Here is an 18,906-nt window from a genome sequence, read left to right as displayed (position 1 = left end):
CATGCTAGGTGACGGGCGTGTGGGCGTGCACTATAGAAATTGTGACATAATTGTTTTTGTGGAATTTTGTAGTGAAATAATTCTTGGCATTTTCCATGCAGTTTTATGTGTTAAAGAAATTGAGCTGAAAAGCATATTAAAAATAATGTAGAGGCTATGTGCCAGTATTATTGGGACCCACGGAGGTCATATTGCTATGGATTATTTGTTTAAATTGAAAATTCATACTCAGTCATATTCATTTCATTGCATATCATATCTCAGTCTCTGTTGTTATTTATTGATACATCGTATCATCATTTTGGGCTATTCTCATGACATTTTGAGCCCATGAGAGAGAGACTGGAGATATTGATGATTGAGGGAGGGCGAGGGCCTGATTGTGAGGATATTTTATGGATCGGGGCTGCCCGCCTGCAGCAGGCCATATTGGCTTCTTATTGCACGTGAGTTGGTCGTGCAACACGTAAGTTGGCCATGCGGATCCTTTTATTATTATTGCACGAGAGTTGGCCGTTCGGATCCTTATATTATTATTGCACGTGAGTTGGTCTTGCAACACGTGAGTTGGCCGTGCAGATCCAGATAATTATATTATGGCACGTGAGTTGTCCGTGCTTATAGCGCTTGGGTTGTAGGAGCCCCTCATGAGTCTGTACACCCCAGTGAGCGCAGTCGACTATAAACAAGGATCGGGTTGCACACCGCAACAAGTATTGTATAACGCTGAGTGATTGAGTGTGTTGAGTACAGTGAGAGAGAATGCGACACAATGAGATTTTGTACTCTGAGAGTGTGAGTACATGAGTGCAATCTCTGAGATACATTGCATTGACATGCACACATGACATATATGCATAGAGATGTGTTTTCCTCATGCTGTACGGTATCACATTATTCATGATTTCTCACACATGTTGACAGATGGGCATAGTGATGCATTTTTTTTACACTGGTTATCTAGAAAGAAAATGAGATATTTTATTTATTATTGAAAGGATTGTGGAAACATTTCTGTTTTCAAACTTATTCACAAATTTGGTAACTTTGGCGAAAGATTTGAATTTTCACTGATGTACTTGAAAGGGAGAACTATTATTGCTGAAATCATGATGTGACTGAGCATTTTATCTCTGAGTTACTTCTGGTATTATTTGCTTTATGTCGTTATTAACTGTTGTGGATTAGTGGTTTTGGACCCGACCTTGGTAGAAACTCGTCACTACTTTCAACCTAAGGCTAGGTTTGTTACTTACTCAGTACATGGGGTCAGATTTACTGATACTACACTTCTGCACATTGCGTGCACATGTTGGTTGTTGTTGTTGCTGTGCTCGATGGTTGCGGGATTTGAAGATGTACCTGTGTTCCTGTTGTAGCTGCCTCTTGTTCTGGGTTGCCTTATATTTATATAAGCTCTGTTTATGTACTATTCACACAGACTATGTATTTATTTCATTTCTGCTTTGTATACTCTATTCTTAGAAGCTTATGATTTGTATTACCAGTTCTTGGTGATTGTATAACATCGGGATCTTTATTCACTTAAATTGCTTTAATAATTATTATTGAAATTTAGTTAGTAGGAAATTGGCTTGCCTAACGGGATAGGTTAGGTGCCATCACGACAAGTTGGATTTTGGATCATGACAAGGTGGTATCAGAGCTCTAGGCTCATAGGTTTTACAAGTCATGAGCAAGTGTCTAGTAGAGTCTTGCGGATCGGTATGATGACGTCCATACTTATCTTCGAGAGGCTACAGGGCATTTAGGATATATACTTCCCATTTTTCTTTCCTTATCGTGTGAGATTGATTCAACTTGAGACATAAACTCTTTGAATTCCTTCCACATATTCGTAGGCGCACATGAGCGCTCGATATCAGTTGTGCATCACCGGCTTGTGATTCTATGATCAAGGTTCGAGGTGAGTATTCTGTGTTTTGGTGATGGGCCAGTCTGGAGGACTTGAGGTCATGGTTAGACCGTAGCTTGAGCTCGGTAGCTTTAATTGTAACCTGTACAGTTGGACTCATATGTCCGGTAATGACCCTACAGTGGAATTTGTGGCTCGATGAGCGGTGAAATGGATTTATGATGAGTATGATGTAACTGCGGGATGTGTTAAGACGATTTGAATGTGACAAGAAGTGTTTGAAATGTAAAAGAAGGCCATTGGGTGCTTGATTTTCATTTTGATGTGACGTACAGTCTCGAGTGTGATTTATATGATCTTTCACGTTGTTAAATTGTGGGACAAATTAAATTCTCATGTCTTGTTATTGAGTTTGGACTCAGAAAGATTAAGTGATTGCATAGTAATTGTGGTCGCGAAAGGGTATAACAAGATACCAGTTTGAGGCTAAGTAGGTGGGTTAGCCCATGCTGAGTAATCTACGTAGGAGTATTCCTTATGATATGAGTAGAGAGTTTCTTTTCTACCGACGGGGTGTATGGGTGGAGATTTGAATCTGAATCTGGTTGAGAAAGTTTACTTGTGTGTTAAGAGGATGAATACGAGTTTAGCGGATGATTGAGGTATATTTATGGTTGGCATTGTATGAACTTGGGAAGAAGTTTCATTGTACTGACTGTGGCATTATGGCAGTAAGAGAGTATTGGTATTGTGAGTTATGAAATGTTTTAATCTATGGCTTTGAGCCAAGTGGGGGAGTCTGCTATTGACAATTTGATTTCATGGTTAGGTGTTAAATTTTAGTTTTGGTGTGAGGCATACTTCTGGGTTAGTTGTGACTTGCAGAAGTTGAGATCGAGGATGACTCGAATAAGGAAATCGCTGGTAAAGGATTATATTGCACATATGAGTATGTGAAATTCGCGGGATGAGTGAGTTGTTATTGGTGAATGATATAGTGCGCACGAAGTATGAATTTGATATGTGGTGTTAAAGTAGAGTTACTTCTTTGAGTGTTGTTGTGCTAATGGGGCACATGTCCTTTGGCCCATTTGGGCGGTGCAATTAAATTTGAGCAAAGTGGGTGACTCCCGAGAAAATTCTAGTGGGTATGAGAATTATATATAGCAATTGAGAAAGTTTCCGGACTTGCGTATGGTTAAAATCTGAGACTTTTGTTTGATGGTGCCTGGACTTGCAGGAATTATGTATGACTATGGATTCTATACTTTTATATAAGGAAGGTAAGAAAAACAATTTCACATTCACATAAGGTATTCTCAGAGTAAGGGTTACAGTTGTAGTAGTTTTGAAGGTGCTTAAGAAGAGTACAATTGCTTATGGGCCATAGGGCGTTGTGGATCTATGTTAGGTTGTGCAAATGGATTCCAAAGTATTCTTGATGGTTTCTTCCGGTGTGGAGAATGTGTTGTATATTGTGATTTCCTCCTGGAAATAAGCAAGATAAAGGTTTCTAACTAAAATGGTATGTAAATTATTGGTGACTCAAAGTTGATAATAAGATTTTTGTGCCTTTCACATGATGGCAAGATAGATGTTATGTGTCGTACGAAAGCTAGATTTTCATGTACAAGGTGGCAGTACAGTCTTGAAGAGAAGGTAAAGAATTTTGGACAACATTGACGGTTTTAAATAACTAGATGAATACTATTACTACTTGATGTGGTATGAGAAAGGAGCGGACTTCAGAAGGCGCATTGTATTTTGACTTACGAATGTATAAATTAGTATTGCGGTACTCACATGGTTGATAGACTGCTGATATTCAAATTTTGTCAAGTGGTACGGAAGAACTTTCAAAGTATTTCTCGCGGGATGGTCGTGTATGAGAGAGGTGTTAGGCATTCAGGCGGTGGAGATGGAATCAAATATGGTGATTCGCGTGTTCTATGGATTTGGAGATTGGGAGTTCCCAGGAGTAGATTTTTTCGTGGTTGTGGATTGTGAAGTTGTGGACGGAGCTAGCCGGATGATGAAATGTTTCATGATTAAGTCATTGTGCATTTTCAGAGGGATTTTTATCTATTTATGGGTAACCCGAGTTGATTTGGGGGTCCATAGGTAGGCCCAATTAAGATGTGTATTCTACACCGAGCCCGAATGGTTGGCTCCATACTGCAATTATTGAGGGATGTGTCATTCGGTTGATGTTGAACTTATTCGTGTTCTAAAATGATCTGAGTTACTCCTTTATATTACGAGGAGTTGTGATCCATAGGTTATGTGCACAGATGGTGCGGTTCTATTTGAGCCTTATAGCGGAATTTGAGCGTGATGAGTATTTGGGTATTGCAAGATCGGTTGCGTAATGGTTTTGTTCTTTCAAGTTTTGTGTGGAATTTTATCATTTGCCTCTCTGTGGTTATTTATTTTGAGCGGGGTGGCTCGAGGTATATATTATGGACCAACGTTTGGATGGGGTTACGCATTGCAGCGGAGTTATGTTAAGGTATGAACCTTGTGTTATGATCGGGTGATGGTTCTACGGTGTATGATAAATTTTTAGCATTTCGTTGTGGTGGTACTTGTTAATCTGGCGGGGCAGTTCTCTCATTTGAGTCATTTTCAATGACTGGGTACATTTGAATTGTTGCGTGTTAGTGCACGGATGGCACGAGTTATGGCTCTGAGTTATATTGGTGAGGCATGTCTATGAAATAGTTGTGTTTAGTAATATAAGGTCATTGCACCTAGAATGGGTACTATCAGGTTTGATTCTGGTATATTTGGGAGTATAATATTGAAAGTCGGCCCAGAAAGCGATCATGGTTCTGGTTGGAGCAAGAGAGCTCTGTGACTTGTTGATCTGGTAAGTGGTCATGAACTTTCGCGTGTTTCTTTTATTATCAACAGTGTACGAAGGTTTTGGGATGTGGTTTGGTTCGATATGGGTTTAATACTAGTATGCGGTTGGTTTTGGAATAGTCACTGCAATCAGGAATAGTGCTACGAGCATGTGAGTTGTGTAATATGTTGGTTGATTATATCCGTGGTTATATTTATAGCTCGATACAACTTGTTCGGACTTATACGGTGTGTAAATGTAAGATTTGTATCTTGAAAGAAATTTTAAAGGATGGAAATTAAACTCCAAGGTTTATGGGCTAAGGTTAAATTAATGATTTTCAGTTGCATTGTGTAGTCAAGCTTTATGTGGGATAGGGTGACGTGGGTTCACCCCCGGGTACATGTGTGGTAAGATGGAACAGTGATTTGATGGCTTGGAAACAACTTTTGGCACGTTCGAGGACGAACGTATGTTTAAGTGGGGGAGAATGTAACGACCCGGCCGGTCGTTTTGAGTATTACAACCCCGTTTCCCTATTTACTGCTCAAATTGTACTTTACAGTTGTTGTGTGAATTGCCGGGGTAATTGGTTCGGGTCCGGTGAGGTGTTTGGAATGAATTGGAACACTTAGTTCCAAGGTTTAAAGCTTAAGTTAAAATAGTGACCGGATGTCGACTTATGTGTAAACGACCCCGGAATGGAGTTTTGATGATTCCAAAAGCTCCGTATGGTGATTTTGGACTTAGGAGCGTGTCCGGAAAATTATTTGGAAGTACGTAGTGGAATTTGTCTTGAAATGCCGAAAGTTAAATTTTTGGGAAGTTTGACCGGGGGGTGACTTTTTGATATCGGGGTCGAAATCCGATTCTGAAAATTTGAAAAGGTCCGTAATGTGAAATGTGACTTGTGTGCAAAATTTGAGGTCAATCAGATATGATTTGATAGGGTTCGGCATCGTTGTAGAAATTGGAAATTTCAAAATTTATTAGGCTTGAATCCGTGTGTAGTTCGTATCTTTGAGGTTGTTTGATGTGATTTGAGGCCTCAAGTAGATCCGTGGTGTATTTTAGGATTTGTTGGTGTATTGGGACGGGGTCCAGAGTTGCTCAGGTGAGTTTCGGTTGGTTAACGGATCAAATTTAACTTGAAACATTTCTCGAACTGCTGCCTACTGGTGTGATCGCACCTGTGAAGCTTTTGATCGCGGGTGCGAAGCCTTATGTGCGCGAAATCAGTCTCAGAAGCGGCCAAGTGTGGAACTTGACAGTGCTCACATGTGCGAAGATTTTACCCGCATGTGCGAGGCCGCATGTGCGAAGGTTGGCGCAGAAGCGGAAAAGGGTGAGGAAGTCGGGTAGCGCAGGTGCAAAATTTTATCCGCAGGTGAGGAGTTGCTTCCGTGCATGGCTCTCCGCAGAAGCGGCCTGGCTCGTAATTGCGCCCATTTTTCTACAGAAGCGAGGGTCGCAGGTACGACACCTTGTCTGCAGATGCGGAAATCGACTGGGCAGAACCTTCAAATTCGAGGGTTCAACATTTTCACCCATTTTCAGATTTTGGAGCTCGGGTTGGGAGATTTTGGAGAGGAAAGTTCCCACACAACTTGGGGTAAGTGTTCTTAACTCCTTTGTGATTATATTCCATGATTTAAATTTCATATTTGGTGTAAGATTATTGAATCTTCAAGAGAAATAGAAGGAAATTTCTACAATGTCACAAAACGAATTATTCAAGTTTGAATACCGATTTGGGTGAAATTAGTATGGTTGGACTTGTAATTGGATGGGTTGTCGTATTTTGTGAGTTTCGTCGGATTTCGAGATGTGGGCCCCACGGGTGAGTTTTGGGGAGTAATTTCGGATTTTATGGACAATATTAGCGTTTTGATATGGAATTAATTCTTATAAATTGTGTGGATTGAGTCAAATTGTTGTGACTAGATTCGAGCCATTTGGAAGTTGATACGTGCAGAATGGAATTCCTGGAGTATTGCTTAGCTTGCTCGACATTGGATTTGGCTTGTTTGAGGAAAGTAACTCTTCTAATCTTGGAGTTGAGGGTATGAACCTTGAATATATGTATTATGTAAATCATTGGGAGGTGGCGCATATGATAGGTGACGAGCGTGTGGGCGTGCACTGTATAAATTGTGACATAATTGTTTCTGTGGAATTTTTTAGTTAAATAATTCTTGGCATTTTCCATGCAGTTTTATGTGTTAAAGAAATTGAGCTGAAAAGCATATTAAAAATCATGTTGAGGCTATGTGCCAGTATTATTGGGACCCACGGAGGTCATATTGCTGTGGATTATTTGTTTAAATTGAAAATTCATACTCAGTCATATTCATTTCATTGCATATCATATCTCAGTCCCTGTTGTTATTTATTGATACATCGTATCATCATTTTGGGCTATTCTCTTGACATTGTGAGCCCATGAGAGAGAGACTGGAGAGATTGATGACTGAGGGAGGCCGAGGGCCTGATTATGAGGATATTTTAAGGATCGGGGCTGCCCGCCTGCTTCAGGCCTTATTGGCTTCTTATTGCACATGAGTTGGCTGTGCAACACGTGAGTTGGCCATGCAGATCGTTATATTATTATTGCACGTGAGTTGGCCATGCGGATCCTTATATTATTATTGCACGTGAGTTGGTCTTGCATCACGTGAGTTGGCCGTGCGGATCCAGATAATTATATTATGGCACATGAGTTGTCCAAGCAGCACGTGAGTTGTGCGTGCTTATAGCGCTTGTGCTGTAGGAGCCCCTCATGAGTCTGTAAACCCCAATGAGAGCAGTTGACTATAAACAGGGATCGGGTTGTACGCCGCAGCAGGTATTGTATAGCTCTGAGTGATTGAGTGTGCTTAGCACAGTGAGAGAGAATGCGACACCAAGAGATTTTGTACTTTGACAGTGTGAGTACATGAGTACAATCTCTGAGATACATTGCATTGACATGCACACATGACATATATGCATAGAGATGTGTTTTCCTCATGTTGTACGATATCACATTATTCATGATTTCTCACACATGTTGACAGATGGACATACTGATGCATTTGTTTTACACTGGTTATCTGGAAAGAAAATGAGATATTTTATTTATTATTGAAAGGATTGTGGAAAAATTTATGTTTTCAAACTTATTCACATTTTTGGTAACTTTGGCAAAAGATTTGGATTTTCACTGATGTACTTGAAAGGGAGAACTATTATTGCTGAAATCATGATGTGACTGAGCATTTTATCTCTAAGTTACTTCTGGTATTATTTGCTTTATGTCGTTATTAACTGTTGTGGATTAGTGGTTTTGGACCCGACCTTGGTAGAAGCTCGTCACTACTTTCAACCTAAGGCTAGGTTTGTTACTTACTCAGTACATGGAGTCGGTTGTACTGATACTACACCTTTGCACATTGCGTGCAGATGTTGGCTGTTGTTGTTGCTGTGCTCGATGGTTGCGGGATTTGAAGATGTACATGCGTTCATGTTGTAGCTGCCTCTTATTCAGGGTAGCCTTAGATTTATATAAGCTCTGTTTACGTACTATTCAAACAGATTATGTATTTATTTTATTTTCACTTTGTATAATCTATTCTTAAAAGATCATGATTTGTACTACCAGTTCTTGGGGATTGTACAAGATCAGGATCTTTATTCACTTAAATTGATTTAATAATTATTATTGAAATTTGGTTAGTTGGAAATTGGCTTACCTAACGGGATGGGTTAGGTTCCATCACGACTAGTTGGATTTTGGATCATGACAATGTGGTGTCAGAGCTCTAGGCTCATAGGTTCTACAAGTCATGAGCAAGTGTCTAGTAGAGTCTTGCGGATCGGTACGATGACGTCCATACTTATCTTCGAGAGGCTACAGGGCATTTAGGATATATACTTCCCATTTTTCTTTCCTTATCGTGCGAGATTGATTCAACTTGAGACATAAACTCTTTGAATTCCTTCCACGTATTCGTAGGCTCACATGAGCGCTCGGTATCAGTTGTGCATCGCCGTCTTGTGATTCTATGATCAAGGTTCGAGGTGAGTATTCTGTGTTTTGGTGATGGGCCAGTCTGGAGGACTTGAGGACATGGTTAGACCGTAGCTTGAGCTTGGTAGCTTCAATTGTAACCTGTACAGTTGGACTCATATGTCCGGTAATGACCCTACAGTGGAATTTGTGGCTCGATGAGAGGTGAAATGGATTTATGATGAGTATGATGTAACTGCGGGATGTGTTAAGACGATTTGAATGTGACAAGAAGTGTTTCCTTGAAATGTAAAAGAAGGCCATTGGGTTCTTGATTTTCATTTTGATGTGACGTACAGTCTCGAGTGTGATTTGAATGATCTTTCACGTTGTTAAATTGTGGGACAAATTAAATTCTCATGTCTTGTTAATGAATTTGGACTCAGAAAGATTAAGTGATTGCATAGTAATTGTGGTCGCAAAAGGGTATAACAAGATACCAGTTTGAGGCTAAGTAGGTGGGTTAGCCCATGCAGAGTAATCTACGTAGGAGTATTCCTTATGATGTGAGTAGAGAGTTTCTTTTCTGCCGACGGGGTGTATGGGTGGAGATTTGAATCTGAATCTGGTTGAGAAAGTTTACTTGTATGTTAAGAGGATGAACACGAGTTTAGCGGATAATTGAGGTATTTTTATGGTTGGCATTGTATGAACTTGGGAAGAAGTTTCATTGTACTAACTGTGGCATTATGGAAGTAAGAGAGTATTGGTATTGTGAGTTATGAAATGTTTTAATCTATGGCTTTGAGCCAAGTGGGGGAGTCTTCTATTGACAATTTGATTTCATGGTTAGGTGTTAAATTTTAGTTTTGGTCTGAGGCATAATTGTGGGTTAGCTATGACTTGCAGAAGTTGAGATCGAGGATGACTCGAATAAGGAAATCCCTGGTTAAGGATTATATTACACATATGAGTATATGAAATTCGCGGGATGAGTGAGTTGTTATTGATAAATGATGTAGTGCGCACGGAGTATGAATTTGATATATGGTGTTAAAGTAGAGTTATTTCTTTGAGTGTTGTTATGCTAATGGGGTACGTGTCTTTTGGCCCATTTTGGCGGTGCAATTAAATTTGAGCAAAGTGGGTGACTCCCGAGAAAATTCTAGTGGGTATGAGAATTATATATAACAATTGAGAAAGTTTTCGGACTTGCGTATGGTTAAAATATGAGATTTTCGTTTGATGGTGCCTGGACTTGCGGGAATTCTGTATGACTATGGATTCTACACTTTTATATATGGAAGGTAAAAATAACAATTCCAAATTCACATAAGGTATTCTCAGAGTAAAGGTTACAATTGTAGTAGTTTTGAAGGTGCTTAAGAAGAGTACAATTGCTTATGGGCCATAGGGTGTTGTGGTTCTACATTAGGTTGTGAAAATGGATTCCAAAATATTCTTGATGGTTTCTACCGGTGTGGAGAACGTGTTGTGTATTGTGATTTTCTCCTGGAAAGAAGCAAGATAAAGGTTTCTAACTAAAATGGTATGTAAATTATTGGTGACTCAAAGTTGATAATAAGATTTTTGTGCCTTTCACATGATGGAAAGATAGATGTTATGTGTCGTACGAAAGCTAGATTTTCATGTACAAGGTGGCAGTACAATCTTGAAGAGAAGGTAAATAATGGTAGACAACATGGACGGTTTCAAATAACTAGATGAATACTATTACTACTTGGTGTTGTATGAGAGAGGAGCAGACTTCAGAAGGCGCATTGTATTTTGACTTACGGATGTATAAATTAGTATTGCGGTACTCACATGGTTAATAGAATGCTGATATTCAAATTTTGTCAAGTGGTACAGAAGAACTTTCAAAGTATTTCTCGCGGGATGATCGTGTATGAGAGAGATGTTAGCATTCAGGTGGTGGAGATGGAATCAAATATGGTGATTCACGTGTTCTATGGATTTGGAGATTGGGAGTTCCGAGGAGCAGATTGTTTCATGGTTGTGGACTGTGAAGTTGTGGCCGGAGCTAGCCGGATGATGAAATGTTTTATGATTAAGTCATTATGCATTTTCAGAGGGATTTTTATCTATTTGTGGGTAACCCGAGTTGATTTGGGGGTCCATAGGTAGGCCCAATTAAGATGTGTATTCTACACCGAGCCCGAATGGTTGGCTCCATACTGCAATTATTGAGGGATGTGTCATTCGGTTGATGTTGAACTTATTCGTGTTCTAAAATGATTTGAGTTACTCATTTATGCTACGAGGAGTTGTCATCCATTGGTTATGTGCACATATGGTGCGTTTATATTTGAGCCTTATAACGGAATTTGAGCGTGGTGAGTATTTGGGTATTGCATAATCAATTGCGTAATGGTTTTGTTTTTTCAGGTTTTGTGTGGCATTTTTGTCATTTGCCTCTCTCTGGTTATTGATTTTGAGCAGGGTGGCTCGAGGTGTATATTATGGACCAACGTTTGGATGGGGTCACGCATTGCAGCGGAGTTATTTTAAGGTACGAACCTTGTGTTATGATCGGGTGATGGTTCTACGGTGTATGATGAATTTTCAGCATTTCGTTGTAGTGGTACTTGTTAATCTGGCGGGGCAGTTCTCTTATTTGAGTCATTTTCAATGACTGGGTACATTTGAATTGTTGCGTATTGGTGCACGGATGGCACGAGTTATGGCTCTGAGTTATATTGGTGAGGCATGTCTATGGAATAGTTGTGTTTAGTAATATAAGGTCATTGGACCTAGAATGAGTACTATCAGGTTTGATTCCGGTATATTCAGGAGTATAATATTGAAAGTCGGCTCAGAAAGCGATCATGGTTATGGTTGGAGCAAGAGAGCTCTGTGACTTGTTGATCTGGTAAGTGGTCATGAACTTTCGCGTATTTCTTTTATTATCAACAGTGTACGAAGGTTTTGGGATGAAGTTTGGTTCGATATGGGTTTAATACTAGTATGCGGGTGGTTTTGGTATAGTCACTGCGATCAGGAATGGTGCTACGAGCATGCGAATTGTGTAATATGTTGGTTAATTATATCCGTGGTTATATTTATAGCTCGATACAACTTGTTCGGACTTATATGATGTGTAAATATAAGATTTGTGTATTGAAAGAAATTTTAAAGGATGGAAATTAAACTCCAAGGTTTATGGGCTAAGGTTAAATTAATGATTTTCAGTTGCATTGTGTAGTCAAGCTTTATGTGGGATAGGGTGACGTGGGTTCACCCCCGGGTACGTGTGTGGTAAGATGGAACAGTGATTTGATGGCTTGGAAACAACTCTTGTCACGTTCGAGGACGAACGTATATTTAAGTGGGGGAGAATGTAACGACCCAGCCGGTCGTTTTGAGTATTACAACCCCGTTTCCCTATTTACTGCTCAAATTATACTTTACAGTTATTGTGTGAATTGTCGTGGCAATTGGTTCGGGTCCGGTGAGGTTTTTGGAATGAATTGGAACACTTAGTTCCAAGGTTTAAAGCTTAAGTCAAAATAGGGACCGGATGTCGACTTATGTGTAAACGACCCCGGAAAGGAGTTTTGATGATTCCAAAAGCTCCGTATGGTGATTTTGGACTTAGGAGCGTGTCTGAAAAAATATTTGGAAGTACGTAGTAGAATTTGGCTTGAAATGCCGAAAGTTAAATATTTGAGAAGTTTGACGGGGGTGACTTTTTGATATCGGGGTCGGAATCCGATTCTGGAAATTTGAAAAGGTCCGTAATGTGAAATGTGACTTGTGTGCAAAATTTGAGGTCAATCGGACGTGATTTGATAGGTTTCGGCGTCGTTGTAGGATTTGGAAATTTCAAAATTTATTAGGCTTGAGTCCGTGTGTAGTTCGTATCTTTGAGGTTGTTTGATGTGATTTGAGGCCTCGAGTAGGTCCGTGGTGTGTTTTAGGACTTGTTGGTGTATTTGGACGGGGTCCCGAGTGGCTTGGGTGAGTTTCAGATGGTTAACGGATCAAATTCAACTTGAAACATTTCTGGAACTGCTGCCTACTGGTGTGAACGCACCTCTGAAGCGTTTGATCGCAGGCACGAAGCCGTATGTGTGCAAAATCAGTCGCAGAAGCGGCTAAGTGTGGAACTAGGCAGTGCTCGCAGGTGCGAAGAATTTGCCCGCATGTGCAAGGCCGCATGTGCGAAGGGTTGGTGCAGAAGCGGAAAAGGGTGAGGAAGTCGGGTAGCGCAGGTGCGGAATTTTCTGCTCAAATTGTACTTTACAGTTGTTGTGTGAATTATCGGGGCAATTGGATCGGGTCCGGTGAGGTTTTTGGAATGAATTGGAACACTTAGTTCCAAGGTTTAAAGCTTAAGTTAAAATAGTGGCCGGATGTTGAATTATGTATAAATGACCCCGGAATGGAGTTTTGATGATTCCAAAAGCTCCGTATGGTAATTTTGGATTTAGGAGCGTGTCCGGAAAATTATTTGGAAGTACGTAGTGGAATTTGGCTTGAAATGCCGAAAGTTAAATTTTTGGGAAGTTTGACCGGGGGTGACTTTTTGATATCGGGGTCGGAATCCAATTCTGGAAATTTAAAAAGGTCCGTAATGTGAAATGTGACTTGTGTGCAAAATTTGAGGTCAATCGGACGTAATTTGATAGGTTTCGGCGTCGTTGTAGAATTTGGATATTTCAAAATTTATTAGGCTTGAATCCGTGTGTAGTTCGTATCTTTGAGGTTGTTTGATATGATTTGAGGCCTCGAGTAGATCCGTGGTGTGTTTTAGGATTTGTTGGTGTATTGGGACGGGGTCCCGAGTTGCTCGGGTGAGTTTCGGTTGGTTAACGGATCAAATTTAACTTGAAACATTTCTGGAATTGCTGCCTACTGGTGTGATCGCACCTGCGAAGCTTTTGATCGCGGGTGCGAAGCCTTATGTGCGTGAAATCAGTCTCAGAAGTGGCCAAGTGTGGAACTGGGCAGTGCTCACAGGTGCGAAGATTTTACCCGCATCTGCGAGGCCGCATGTGCGAAGGGTTGGCGCAGAAGCGGAAAAGGGTGAGGAAGTCGGGCAGCGCAGGTGCGGAGTCGCATTCGTGCTTGGCTCTCCACAGAAGCAGCCTGGCTCGCAATTGCGCCCATTTTTCCGCAGAAGCGAGGGTCGCAGGTGCGACACCTTGTCCGCATATGCGAAAATCTACTGGGCAGAACCTTAAAATTCGAGGGTTCAACATTTTCACCCATTTTCAGATTTTGGAGCTCGGGTTGGGCGATTTTGGAGAGGAAATTTTCCACACAACTTGGGGTAAGTGTTCTTAACTCCCTTGTGATTATATTCCATGAATTAATCTTCATATTTGGTCTAAGAGTATTGAATCTTCAAGAGAAATAGAAGGAAATTTCTATAATGTCACAAAACGAATTATTCAAGTTTGAATACCGATTTGGAGTCGGATTTGGGTGAAATTAGTATGGTTGAACTTGTAATTGGATGGGTTTTCATATTTTGTGAGTTTCGTCAGATTTTGATATGTGGGCCCCATGGGTGATTTTTGGGGAATAATTTCGGATTTTATGGAAAATATTAGCGTTTTGATATGGAATTAATTCTTATAAATTGTGTGGACTGAGTCAAATTGTTGGGACTAGATTCGAGCCATTTGGAAGTTGATACGCGTAGAATGGAATTCCTAGAGCATTGCTTAGCTTGCTCGACATTGGATTTAGCTTGTTCGAGGTAAGTAACTCTTCTAATCTTGGAGCTGAGGGTATGAACCCTGAATATATGTATTATGTAAATCGTTGGGAGGTGACGCACATGCTAGGTGACGGGCGTGTGGGCGTGCACTATAGAAATTGTGACATAATTGTTTTTGTGGAATTTTGTAGTGAAATAATTCTTGGCATTTTCCATGCAGTTTTATGTGTTAAAGAAATTGAGCTGAAAAGCATATTAAAAATAATGTAGAGGCTATGTGCCAGTATTATTGGTACCCACGGAGGTCATATTGCTGTGGATTATTTGTTTAAATTGAAAATTCATACTCAGTCATATTCATTTCATTGCATATCATATCTCAGTCTCTGTTGTTATTTATTGATACATCGTATCATCATTTTGGGCTATTCTCATGACATTTTGAGCCCATGAGAGAGAGACTGGAGATATTGATGATTGAGGGAGGGCGAGGGCCTGATTGTGAGGATATTTTATGGATCGGGGCTGCCCGCCTGCAGCAGGCCATATTGGCTTCTTATTGCACGTGAGTTGGTCGTGCAACACGTAAGTTGGCCATGCGGATCCTTTTATTATTATTGCACGAGAGTTGGCCGTTCGGATCCTTATATTATTATTGCACGTGAGTTGTCTTGCAACACGTGAGTTGGCCGTGCAGATCCAGATAATTATATTATGGCACGTGAGTTGTCCGTGCTTATAGCGCTTGGGTTGTAAGAGCCCCTCATGAGTCTGTACACCCCAGTGAGCGCAGTCGACTATAAACAGGGATCGGGTTGCACACCGCAACAAGTATTGTATAACGCTGAGTGATTGAGTGTGTTGAGTACAGTGAGAGAGAATGCGACACAGTGAGATTTTTGGGACATGGACCCCACGGGTGATTTTTGGGACGTAATTTCGGATTTTATGGAAAATATTAGCGTTTTGATATGGAATTAATTCTTATAAATTGTATGGACTGAGTTAAATTATTGTGACTAGATTCGAGCCATTTGGAAGTTGATACGCGTAGTATGGAATTTTATGGATTGCCCGCCTACAACAGGCCTTATTGGTTTCTTATTGCACATGAGTTGGCCGTACAGATCCTTATATTATTATTGCACGTGAGTTGTTCGTGCAGCACGTTAGTTGGCCGTGCGGATCCTTATATTATTATTGCTTGTGAGTTGGTCGTGCAGCACGTGAGTTGGCCGTGCGGATCCAGATAATTATATTATGGCATATGAGTCGTCCGTGCAGCACGTGAGTTGGCCGTGCTTATAGCGCTTGGGCTGTAGGAGCTCCTCATGAGTCTGTACATCCTAGTGAGCGCAGTTGACTATAAATAGGGATCGGGCTGTATGCCGCAACAGGTATTGTATAGCGCTGAGTGATTGAGTGTGCTGAGCACAATGAGAGAGAATGCGACACAGTAAGATTTAGTACTCTGAGAGTGTGAGTACATGAGTAAAATCTCTGAGATACATTGCATTGACATGCACACATGACATATATGCATAGAGATGTGTTTTCCTCATGCTGTACAGAATTACATTATTCATGATTTCTCACACATGTTGACAGATGGGCATAGTGATGCATTTGTTTTACACTGGTTATCTGGAAAGAAAATGAGATATTTCATTTATTATTGAAAGGATTGTGGAAAAATTTCTGTTTTCAAACTTATTCTCATTTTTGGTAACTTTGGCAAAAGATTTGGATTTTCACTGATGTACTTGAAAAGAAGAACTATTATTGCTGAAATCATGATGTGACTGAGCATTTTATCTCTAAGTTACTTCTGGTATTATTTGCTTTATGTCGTTATTAACTGTTGTGGATTAGTGGTTTTGGACCCGACCTTGGTAGAAGCTCGTCACTACTTTCAACCTAAGGCTAGGCTTGTTACTTACTCAGTACATGGAGTCGGTTGTACTGATACTACACTTCTGCACATTACGTGCAGATGTTGGCTGTTGTTGTTGCTGTGCTCGATGCTTGCGGGATTTGAAGATGTACATGCGTTCATGTTGTAGCTGCCTCTTATTCAGGATAGCCTTAGATTTATATAAGCTCTGTTTACGTACTATTCAAACAGACTATGTATTTATTTTATTTTCGCTTTGTATAATCTATTCTTAAAAGCTCATGATTTGTACTACAAGTTCTTGGGGATTGTATAAGATCAAGATCTTTATTCACTTAAATTGCTTTAATAATTATTATTGAAATTTGGTTAGTTGGAAATTGGCTTACCTAATGGGATGTGTTAGGTGCCATCACGACTAGTTGAATTTTGGGTCGTGACACCTGCGGAGGTCGAGATTCCATCCCTTCGGATTGTTGCAGAAGATGAAATTGATGATGATGAGTGGGTCAAAACCCGGCTGGAGCAGTTGAATTTAATAGATGAGAAAAGATTGTCATCAGTGTGTCATGGTCAATTATATCAGAAGAGAATGGCAATAGCATACAACAAGAAGGTGCGTCCTTGAAAATTTGAAGTGGGCCAGCTGGTATTGAAGCCGCATCCTTCCATATCAAGCTGAAGCTAAAGGCAAGTTCGCCCCAAACTAGCAGGGGTCATTCACCGTGACAAGAGTGGTGCCCAATGGTGCTTTGTATTTAACAGACATAGAAAAAATAGTTGTGGATATGACTATCAATTCTGATGCAGTGAAAAGATATTATGTATGATTTCTTAGCTCATCTTTAATCACATTTTTGTACTTGGAATTTTCAAAGTTTGGTATGACGAAGGCATTTTATTCTGCTATCCAAACACTTTTATCCTATGTTACCCCATTTGAGTCTTATTTTATTTTCTTTCATACCCCTCTTTTGGAATCAGAAGTAGAGTTAGAATAAAATAAAAAAAGAAAAAAAGAAAAAGAAGAAGAAGAAGAAGAAGAAGAAGAAGAAGAAGAAGAAGAAGAAGAAGAAGAAAAAGAAGAAAAGAAACGAACAAAACAAAATGAATCGTGGTTGAAACTACGTTTGACCTGATTCGTTATAAGGATACGTAGGTAGCCTTACTCTGAGGATCGGTCCCACCAAAATAAAAATCCAAAATTCCCTAGACTCAGAGAAACTAGGGCAGAAGTTTTAGTTTTGCAAAAGATCTAATTCCAAAAGTTATAATTTTTAACCCTTTCATCTTAAGTTGTTTTGAGACTTCATGCCATTCTTTCTTTCTAACCCTGTCCAAAAGCCTACATTATGGTCCAAAGAAAGACCTTCCAATCAATCTTTGAGGATGCCAAGTCAAGCGAGATGGAGGTATGATTTTCTTACAATATGGGTAACATTTTGTTCATGGGCACAAGGAAAAACGAATAAAATGAGAGAGTCTTATTGGTGAAAACCCTAACGGGCACCGTAAGGCGATGGTGAGTTGAGGGAAAATTTAAAATTGGAGAATGAGAGAGCTGAACAAATGAGAGAGGCTTGTTAGTGATAACCCTTCGAGGCACTACAAGTCGAATGAGGTTTATGACTTTATAGAGAGATTGGATCATTGAAAGCCTAGCTTCAAAGTATGAAAGTATGACGCAGATTGAAGTGTGATTGGTTGGACGGATTAGGTTGATTAATCCGAAATGCATGTCATGATCATTGGAGCTATTTGCTTCACTCAGATAAGTCTCTTTTCCCCTCTTCTCCAAATAGTCATATTTGTTCAAACCTTTCCTTTTGTTCCTTTTGTCAAAAATCACTTCACTTTTGTTTTTTTGGTTATGTTCCTTTGTTTCTCTTTCAAGTGAGTCTTGTTAAATCAAGCAAGAAAGGATTTCAAAGTTTACTACCGGCTTCTTGATTGCACAAGGCGAAGTTCGGCCAAACACATCGCAAGTAAAATGATTCAGAAGGAGCAATGTGGTGATAACTAAGGTTCAGGTGATCAAGTGATTATTAATTTTTGAAAAATATAGAGGCTCAAAAATTGTCAGAATGAAAACGTAATGCAACAAGTGGCTGTAAGGGACTCGGGTCATTTAGAGGTTTCTGTGGTCGGGGTTCGATCAGAAGGTCAAACAATTATTTGTTAGCCCAAAGCACCTAATCAAAATGAAGCATGACAGTGGCAAAAGCAGACACTTTCAGCAACGATGCCACAAACTAACCACCATCTTTTCAAACTAATAAGATTTTCTTTGTTTGAAATAGGGGCAAGAAATTTTGTTCGTTTTACAGAGATCCTCCATGAGGAAAGCATGTTTCATATAAGTTCATTTTTGATTATTTAGGACCTTCCTGGATAACGGGATTTAGTTTTTAACTTTCAGGACCCTCCTGGATAATGGGATTTAGTTTTAATCTTTCAGGACCCTCCTGGATAATTGGATTTAGTTTTAGGCTTTTAGAACCCTCCTGGGTAATGGGATTTAGTTTTAAGCTTTCAGGACCCTCCTGGATAATGGGATTTAGTTTTAAGTTTTCAGGACCCTCCTGGATAATAGGATTTAGTTTTCAAGTTTTCA

The sequence above is a fragment of the Nicotiana tomentosiformis genome, chromosome 1 (assembly GCF_000390325.3).
Source record: "Nicotiana tomentosiformis chromosome 1, ASM39032v3, whole genome shotgun sequence".
Classification (NCBI taxonomy): Eukaryota; Viridiplantae; Streptophyta; class Magnoliopsida; order Solanales; family Solanaceae; genus Nicotiana; species Nicotiana tomentosiformis.
Note: the sequence above shows the minus strand (reverse complement) of the source record.